The 8,316-nt window shown below is 48.8% G+C and overlaps 1 long non-coding RNA gene across 2 annotated transcripts in view; it reads left to right on the top strand.

The window, feature by feature from the left end:
• Positions 1-144: 144 nt before the first annotated feature.
• LOC103269585 overlaps positions 145-8,316 on the top strand; it is a 12,545-nt gene continuing 4,373 nt past the window's right edge. The window contains exons 1-2 of one of the 2 annotated variants that reach the window (XR_002482482.1): positions 145-394; positions 7,871-8,068. This is a non-coding gene — a long non-coding RNA (uncharacterized LOC103269585). The remainder of the gene's footprint in view (positions 395-7,870; positions 8,069-8,316) is intronic. The other variant, XR_504903.2, reaches the window with a different exon arrangement.

Below are 8,316 nucleotides of genomic sequence, written 5' to 3'. Positions count from 1 at the left end.
CCCAGCCTCTCGGCCTCCTTTCACCTCCATCCCGAGGGGAGAGAGGGGCTCGGAGGCTCTGCACCTGCCGCCCGCCCGGGTGGGCTGGCTCGTCGAGTCCGGGTCCCTCCCGCCCCGCCCGTGTCGCCACGGCTCACGGTCGGCGTCCTAGACCTCCCCCCGCCCCCGCGCCCCAGTTCTTCGCTTGCTCTACGCCCCGGCTTCTGAAAACCACACCCGCGAGGACGCAGCCCTTCCCGTCGCGGAGTCCTCGGGAGCACTGGTCTTCCGCTCTCCCGGCCGAGCGCAGACCGCCACCTCTGTTGACCGTCACTCAGCCGAGTGAGACCCTGTCTCACTGAAGCTGCGGCTGGGTCCACGCCGTCCGGGAGGCTCGCGGACGTTGCAGTGCACGGTAAATGTTTAGTAACCGCCGTAGACAGGAAAATAAGCAGGTGACATTGACTTTTTTATTGCTTTGCTTTACCTGATATATCAAAATTATCATTTCCAAAGTACCCTAAAATTGTAGCCGGGTCCGGGTGCGGTGGCTCACGCCTGTAATCCCCGCAATTTGAGAGGTCTAAGTGGGAAGATCACCTGAAACCAGAAGTTCTGGGAAATATAGCAAGACCCTATCTCTACAAAAAAGAAAAAGAAAAAAAAAAAATAGCCAAGCATGGTGTGCACCCGTAGTTCCAGCTATCTGGGAGGCTGAAACAGGAGATTGGCTTGAGCCCAGAGGTTCGAGGCTGCCGTGAACTATGATCATGCCGCTGCACTCCAGCCTGGACAACAAAGTGAGACTCTGTCTTAATAAAAAGTTTTGGAAAACCATAGTGGGGGAGGACTGGTTTATTAGGACGTTTGCAGCAGTCCGCTCAGCACACAAAGTCCTGGAGCCCTCTTCTGAGGTGGTCGTGCGGGGGCTGCAGCCCTTTCTCTGACCTCCTCCTCTCCATGCAGCCCTCTTCCTTCCTGCAGTTCCTTTGATGCCCCGAGTTGGTTGCCCCACCTTCTTCTTACAGTCTTCTTTTTGACAATTTCCTCCACAGCCAAGGTGCAAACTGCCACCTTCAGCCAGTGACTTTGGCATCTAGACCTGCAGGATACAGTTCTTTCAGGGCTCCAGAATTTTCAGCAGCTGACTGTGCACTCCCTTATGTGTCCTGACACACATCCAAAACTTAAATTCATTTCCTGCCGACTGTCCCTGAATCCTGCTCCTTCCTCACACCTGTCATCTCGTTCAGTCTGTTGTCTGTTCCTGGTGGCCCTGTCTCCTGCATAGGAAGGAAGTAGACATACCAAGTTCAGTGTGTGAGTCTTGAAGCCACACCACCCGTGCTAATCTGGCTTTGCACTCACTTGTGGTGACCTTGGGCAGACCTCAGTGACTCTGAGCTTCGGTTCCTCACATCTAAAGTGAGAGCCACTTAAGTACAGAACCTTCTTAAGGAGGTTGTTATGAGGCTTAAGGCTGTTGGGTGAAGTGCTCAGAGACGCACAGGAGGTGGAGTGTGTGGGTGCCCATTACCTGCCCCTAGAGGCACCTGCCACTCTGCCACTGTCACTGGGAATGCTTCTTTCCCCAAGTGAGTCAGAGCCACTCCTCCCAGACTCAGCTCAAGCTTTGCCTTCTCTAGGAAGCATTTCCTAAACCTCGTAACTAACCGTAATGCAGTCTCTGAGTTCCCAACCCCATCCCAGACCTCGTAGTTCCTAGATGTCAAGAACTGTATATTCAGTCTTCCTAAATCCTTGACTAAGGCCTGGCCATTTTAGGTGCTTGAATAAAATGTTCTCTGAATAAATGAATGAATGAGGTATGAGATAATCTCTGTTCTTATTATCTTACAATGTTGCATGGTTTGGGGGTTTTTTGTTTCTGAGTTTAGTGTCTCACTCTGTTGCCCAGGCTGGAATGGCATGCTCAGACCACTGCTGGGCTCAGGCAATCCTCCAGCCTCAGCCTTCCAAGTAGCTGGAACTACAGACACACACTACCACACCCAGATAATTTTTGTATTTATTATAGAGACGAGGTTTCACCAAGTTGCCCCGTCTGGTCTTGAACCTCTGGGCTCAGGCAATCCTTTCGCCTGGGCCTCCCAAAGTGCTGGGAGTACAGGCTTGAGCCACCGCGCCTGGCTACAATGTTGTTAATGAGAAAAAGTTTATAGGATTAAGACTGGATTTATGGCGAGGCAATATAAAACAAAGGTTGAAAGGGTATAAACTTGGCTAAGATGATATCTTTGATGATAACAATATACTCTCTTTAATAATGGACCAAGTGTAGAGTTCACAGTTTTGTGAACATTTATTTGTGTTACATAAGTAACACAATCACATGGTGCAAATTCAAATGGTATAAAAGGGTGTCCAGAGGAATCCCTTGCAACCTCCCAGACACCAAGCTTTCCTTCTGTAGAAAACCGCCGTTACCAGTTTCTTTAAAATCTTCACAGAAATATTTCCTGCCCTAGCCGGGGGAAGTGGCATGTGTCTGTAGTTCCAGTTACTTGGAAGGCTGAGGCATAAAGATCACCTGAGCCCAGCAGGTCAGCCTGGGTGACAGAGTGAGACTCCGACTCAAAAAAAAAAAAAAATTTCCTGCCAATATAAGAAAATACAAGCCAGGCATGATGGCTCACAGTTGTAATCCCAGCACTTTGGGAAGTCAAGGCGAGAGGATTGTCTGAGCCTAGAGGTTCAAGACAAGCCTAGGCAACTTAGCAAGACCTCATCTCTACAATGAATCAAAAAATTAGCCAGGTGTGGTGGTGCATGCCTGTAGTTCCAGCTACTTGGAAGGCTGAGGTGGAAGGATCACCTGAGCCGAGCAGGTTAAGGCTGCAGTGGCTGTGAGCATGCCACTGCACTCCAGCCTGGGCAACAGAGTAAGACTCCAACACAAGAAAGAAAGGAGCTAGGCTCGGTGGCTCAGCCTGTAATCCCGCGCCTTTGGGAGGCTGAGGTGAGTGGATTGCCTGAGCCCGCGGGTTCGAGACCCGCCTGGGCAGCGAGACCTCATCTCCACAATACATCAAAAAATCAGCCGGGCGTGGTAGCGCATGCCTGTAATTCCGGCTACTTGGAAGGCTGAGGCGGAAGGATCGCCGGAGCCCAGCAGGCGAGGCTGCGGTGGCCGGGAGCGGCCACTGCACTCCAGTCTGGGCGACAGAGTGAGACTCCAACTCAAAAAAAAAAAAAGAAAGGAAGGAAGGACAGAAAAAATGTGTAATTTAATCATCATAACAGTAACTGGGAAAATAAGCTAAAGCAGAAAAGGTCATGTCTAGGAACTTAATGGAGTCCTGATTAAAGTGAGCATTTCAAACTCATTCTGGACAAAACCTTTCAGTGTGGGCAGCTACGAGGGCTTGCTGTCACCAGGCAGCTCACAGGAGGGATTCCGAAAGAGAGTGACACGGGACCCTGCCCAGGAAAGGGGGTCACCAATTCCAAGATGGGAAGAAGATCATGACTAATTAGTAAGCAGTTGGAGGAATGCGTATTTCCTTTTTATGGTTTTATATTGGACTGCCTCTAAAGGTAAAAATTTGAACTTGGAAAATGTAGATGTTTGATTCCAAAAGTACAAGAATTAAGGAAAAGTATCTGGCAGCTCGAGTCCCACACTTTGCCCCTGTCCTTGGGGACACGCTCCTGAGCCCAGATTGGATGACCGCCCTTAGAGGACACACAGGGAAGAGGCAGAGGGTAGTGACTGGATGTCCTGAATATAAGTACCACATGGTGTTTACCCCTGGTCAGCTGGATGGAGACATGAGACGGGGTGGGGGTGGGGGTGGGGGGGAACGAAAGCAGCGGGCTGGGTTCAAAATTGGCCTGTGTCCTGGCAGAGCCTGTGGGCTCCCCAGAAGGTTCTATTTAGTTCAAGTTGTGCCCTTTCAGCTCTTAGGTTGTAATTTCTCTGTCATGTTATTCCTGACCTTTCTACAAAAGACTGTGCATACCCAACCTGAAATTGTGATCTGGGGAGGGTTAACAGGACAGACGTGCTGAGGGGCGTGCGTTGTCACGCCTCCATCGCCCTGGCGTCCTTGGGAGAAAGCAGCACCCTTCCAGGGAGAGAACTGGGAGCTGTGGTGCTGATCAGGCACTAAGGAGTTCTCCTTGGTGGTCACTCACAGAAGAACAAGATAGACAGTCTAGGGCAAAACCGATTTCAACTATGGTTGCTCACGAGCATTGCTTGAGCTGCTTACAGAAATAATGAAACCTGGGGGCCAGGTGTGGTGGCTCATGCCTGTAATTCCAGCACTTTGGGAGGGCAAGGCAAGAAGATCACTTGGAGCCAAGAGTTCAAGACCAGTCTGGGCAACAAAGTGAGACCCCTCCCACCCACACACACAACAAATTTCTTTAAGGCAAACAAAAAACAAAAATAGTAGAGCCTAGACTTTCTATAGGCCTATTAAATCAGACTAGTAGGGGATACAGACATTGGTAGCTTTTTAACCTCGCAAGGTGACCCTAATGTACAGATCTCAGAAAACATGGAAAAATACATGAAACTTGAGTGGCTCAAGTATCAAATCAATAATGCTGATATTCCCAAGTTAGCCAAACCTACAACAGCTGAGAATTGGACTAAGGGTGAGATGTCCTCAGCGTCCTCCCAAGCTGGTGGCAATACAGTACGTGGTCACTGTTCTTTCACAGCTCACCAGCAAGACCATGCAGGTAGAAACAACTCAAGTGCCATCAACAGACAAATGGGTAAACAAAATGTGATCTAGCCACACAGTGGAATATTACTCAGCCATAAAAATAAAACAGTGATACTTGCTACATCATGGACAGACCTTAAAATATGATGCTCAGTGAAAGAAGCCAGACACAAAAGGCCACATGTTGTATTATTCCATTTATGTGAACCATCCAGACTATTCTAAAGCCCATAGAGACAGAAAGTGGACTAGGGATTGCCAAAGGTTGAGGAAAGGGGAAATGAGGAGTGACTACTAATGGTTGTGGGCTTGGGGTGATGAAAATGATAAAAAATTAGATAGTGGTGATGGTTGCACAGCCTTATGAGTATACTAAAGACCGTTCTGTCGTATACTTTAAAAAGATCAATTTCTTGCCTGGAGCAGTGACACCTGTCTACAGTCCCAGCCTACTTGGGACGCTTAGGCAGGAGGATCGCTTGAGTCCTGGAGTTCATGGCTGCAATGAGATATGATCGCACCACTGCACTCCAGCCTGGGTGACAGATTGAGACCCTGTCTCTAAAATAATAATAAAATAAAGGCAAATTTTATAGTATAAAATTATATCTCAATAAAACTGTTATTTATTATTTTATTTTATTTATTTTTTTGAGTCAGAGTCTCACTCTGTTGCCCAGACTTGAGTGCAGTGGCACGCTCCCAGCCACCGCAGCTTCAGCTTGCTGGGCTCAGGTGATCCTTCCACCTCACCCTTCCAAGTAGCTGGAACCACAGACCAGCTCATTTTTTTTTTTAATTTTGTTGTAGAGACAAGGCCTCGCCATGCTGCTCAGGCTGGTGTCGAACTCCTGAACTCAGGCAGTCCTCTTGCTTCCATCTCCCAAAGTGCTAGAATTACAGGCGTGAGCCACCATGCCCGGCAAAACTGTTGTTTAGAAATTCAACAGCATGAGTATTAATGCCAATGTGGCAAGCTGGGATGCAGATCACAGTAAACTTGGAGTGGGAAGGGAAACTTGTGCTGGCAACGTTGTGGGCAGGTGGATGCTTGAGAAAACCATAAGGGAGGAGACATCTGCCTCCACAGGGGCTTGCCTCCTAGGTTGTTTTGGAAGCCTTCATGAGGGCCATAGTATTTAATCAGATTGGAGAACTGTCTCTACCAACCCTGAATACACCTTAGAATCACTGAGTTTAAAAAAAAACAAAAAAAACCTAGCATGGGCCCTACCCCAGACCAATTAAGCAGACTCTCTGGAGGTGGGCTGGACACAGGTCATGTTTAAGTCCTTCAGGTGAGTCTGCAGTGTACCCAGAGCGTAGGTCTGAATGTTGAGAAGCCCCACCAGGCAGGGGAAAGCACCAGCAAAGACACAAATGCCCCACCAGGCTGAGTGCTCATGGAAACAGAAACAGTCACCAAGGTTCACGCCCAGGAGTTGGGGCTTCCTCAATGGTGGTGGAAAGTCCCTGAAGTCTCGCAGAAGCACGTGTGATGTGTCTGTGAAGACTCTGGGGACAACGGAAAGACACAGTGGCCAGGTGGGTGCCAGCGGTGGGGGGGAACACCGGCCAGGGCTGTGAGTGATGGGTGCGATGCCGACAGCGAAAGCCTTCCTCAGGCTATGCCTCTGCCTCCCACGGCCAGCGCATCTTCGCAGCCATCGCATGACCAAGACTCCCAGGCCAACTGGCTACACCATCGATCTTTAATAGTGTCTGAAGGGATTCTCTAACTTGGGCTTTGAAACAATCACAACACACTGAGAATGACAAGAATTGCTGAATGTTCTAGAATAAGCTCTATGCATGCTCATCAACATTTGACATATGCTTACACACTAGCTGCGAGTGAGTGTGATGGGTGTATCACCTACCCTACAAGGCAGGCTCTCCACACACCATGGCCCCTGGGTACACCTGGATGTACCCTCTCTCCTGTCTGCCTGCCCTCTCCCAGACCCACCCTCTGCCTTCACCCCTCATCTGCTGTTTCCTTATATATAAATGCAGCAGAGCAAGTGCCAAGATGGCAGATTTCAGAACCAGGCAAACCCGGGTACAAGTTCCAGCTCCATTACCATCCAGGAAATCTCAGCCCTTTTAACAATGAACTTTGGTTTCTTTTCATCCTTAAAACAGGGGTTGGCCAGGCACAGTGGCTCATGCTTGTAATTCCAGCACTTTGGGAAGCGGAGGTGAGAGGATTGCTTGAACCCAGGGGTTCGAGACCAGCCTGGGCAACTTGGCGAGATCTCATCTCTACAAGAAATCAAAAAAATTAGCTGAGCTTGGTGGCACACGCCTGTATTTCCAGCTACTTGAAAGGTTGAGGCGGAAGGATCACATGAGCCCAGCAGGTCGAAGCTGCGGTGGCTGTGAACATGCCACTGCGCTCCAGCCTGGGTATCAGAGTGATGATACTCTAACAAAAAAAAAGGGGTTAAAATTTTTTTAAAATTGTACTTCACCAGGTCATTGCAAAGATTCAGTGAAATTCGGTGGAACATGAAGCTAATACGTCCTATGTCCAGGAGGTTGTAAATTTTGGTGAAATTCGCAAAAGAAAAATACTTGAGCTACAATTGCGTGAGATGTCCGTCTCCACTTTGGTGTCCTCCCCACTGCCCTCTCCACTCTGTCAGTGGGGATCAGGCTAAGGGAGACGTGAGCTGGGAATGGGAATGCATTTAGAGTAGGTCTGCTAGCAATGTTTAGGGGGCTTCCAGGCAAGTCCCCATGAAATTAGGAAGTTGTTAGATGTCCTGGCGTAGACATATCTTCTAGGACACTCGCCTATTCTCCTGGCATTGTGACAAAGGTGTGCCCATAGGCCTTCCAGAGAGTAACTAAATGATAAAAACATATTCCGTCTGCTGAAACGACGGAAGACATACAAGGGGAGACCCCCAAAACGCGGGTTTATCTTCTGGAGGGCAAAGCCCTTGGAGTACAGGCTTTCCCCGCTGGTAAGTGTTCCAGAGACCCGCTGGCCTCAGTGTGCCAGCTGGTGGTGTTGTGAGAGGCTGCGTGCAGCTGTAGCGAATTTTTTGGTGGCATATAGCTGATTTCCACCATGACAACGCACCTGCCCACACCACGCTGAGTGTTTAGCAGTTTTTGCTGCTATGCCTCATCCTCCCTATTCACTCGATCTTACCCCCGCAGCTTTCTTCTTGTTTCCCCAGATTAACAAAGTCCTCAAAGGGAAGCGTTTTGCCGAGAGGTAAAAAGAACAATGACAACAATGACAACAACAACAAACAGCAGGAGCACTACCAGGCATCAAAGTTGAGTTAAAAAACGATTGAGCACGGGAAAAAGCATCTTGATGGGTGTATTGCATCAGAGGGAGACGACTTTGAAGGTGACTGAAGTTTAAACATGTAAGAAAAAATACACAATTTTTTATACATAAATTCCAGGTTTTTTAAGTCCCCCCTCATATATGAAAAAAATTATGACCCCTTACCTTGTAGCATAACAAAAATTGACTGAAAATGGATCACAGACCCACCATTAAAGCTAAAACCATAGCCGGGCTCAGTGGCTCAGCCTGTAATCCCACGCCTTCGGGAGGCTGAGGTGAGTGAATTGCCTGAGCCCGCGGGTTCGAGACTCGCCTGGGCAGCGA

This window comes from Carlito syrichta, unplaced genomic scaffold (genome assembly GCF_000164805.1).
Source record: "Carlito syrichta isolate Samal-C Ts95f unplaced genomic scaffold, Tarsius_syrichta-2.0.1 Scaffold309314, whole genome shotgun sequence".
Lineage (NCBI taxonomy): Eukaryota > Metazoa > Chordata > Mammalia > Primates > Tarsiidae > Carlito > Carlito syrichta.
Note: the sequence above shows the minus strand (reverse complement) of the source record. Positions and strands in the feature narration are given on the sequence as shown.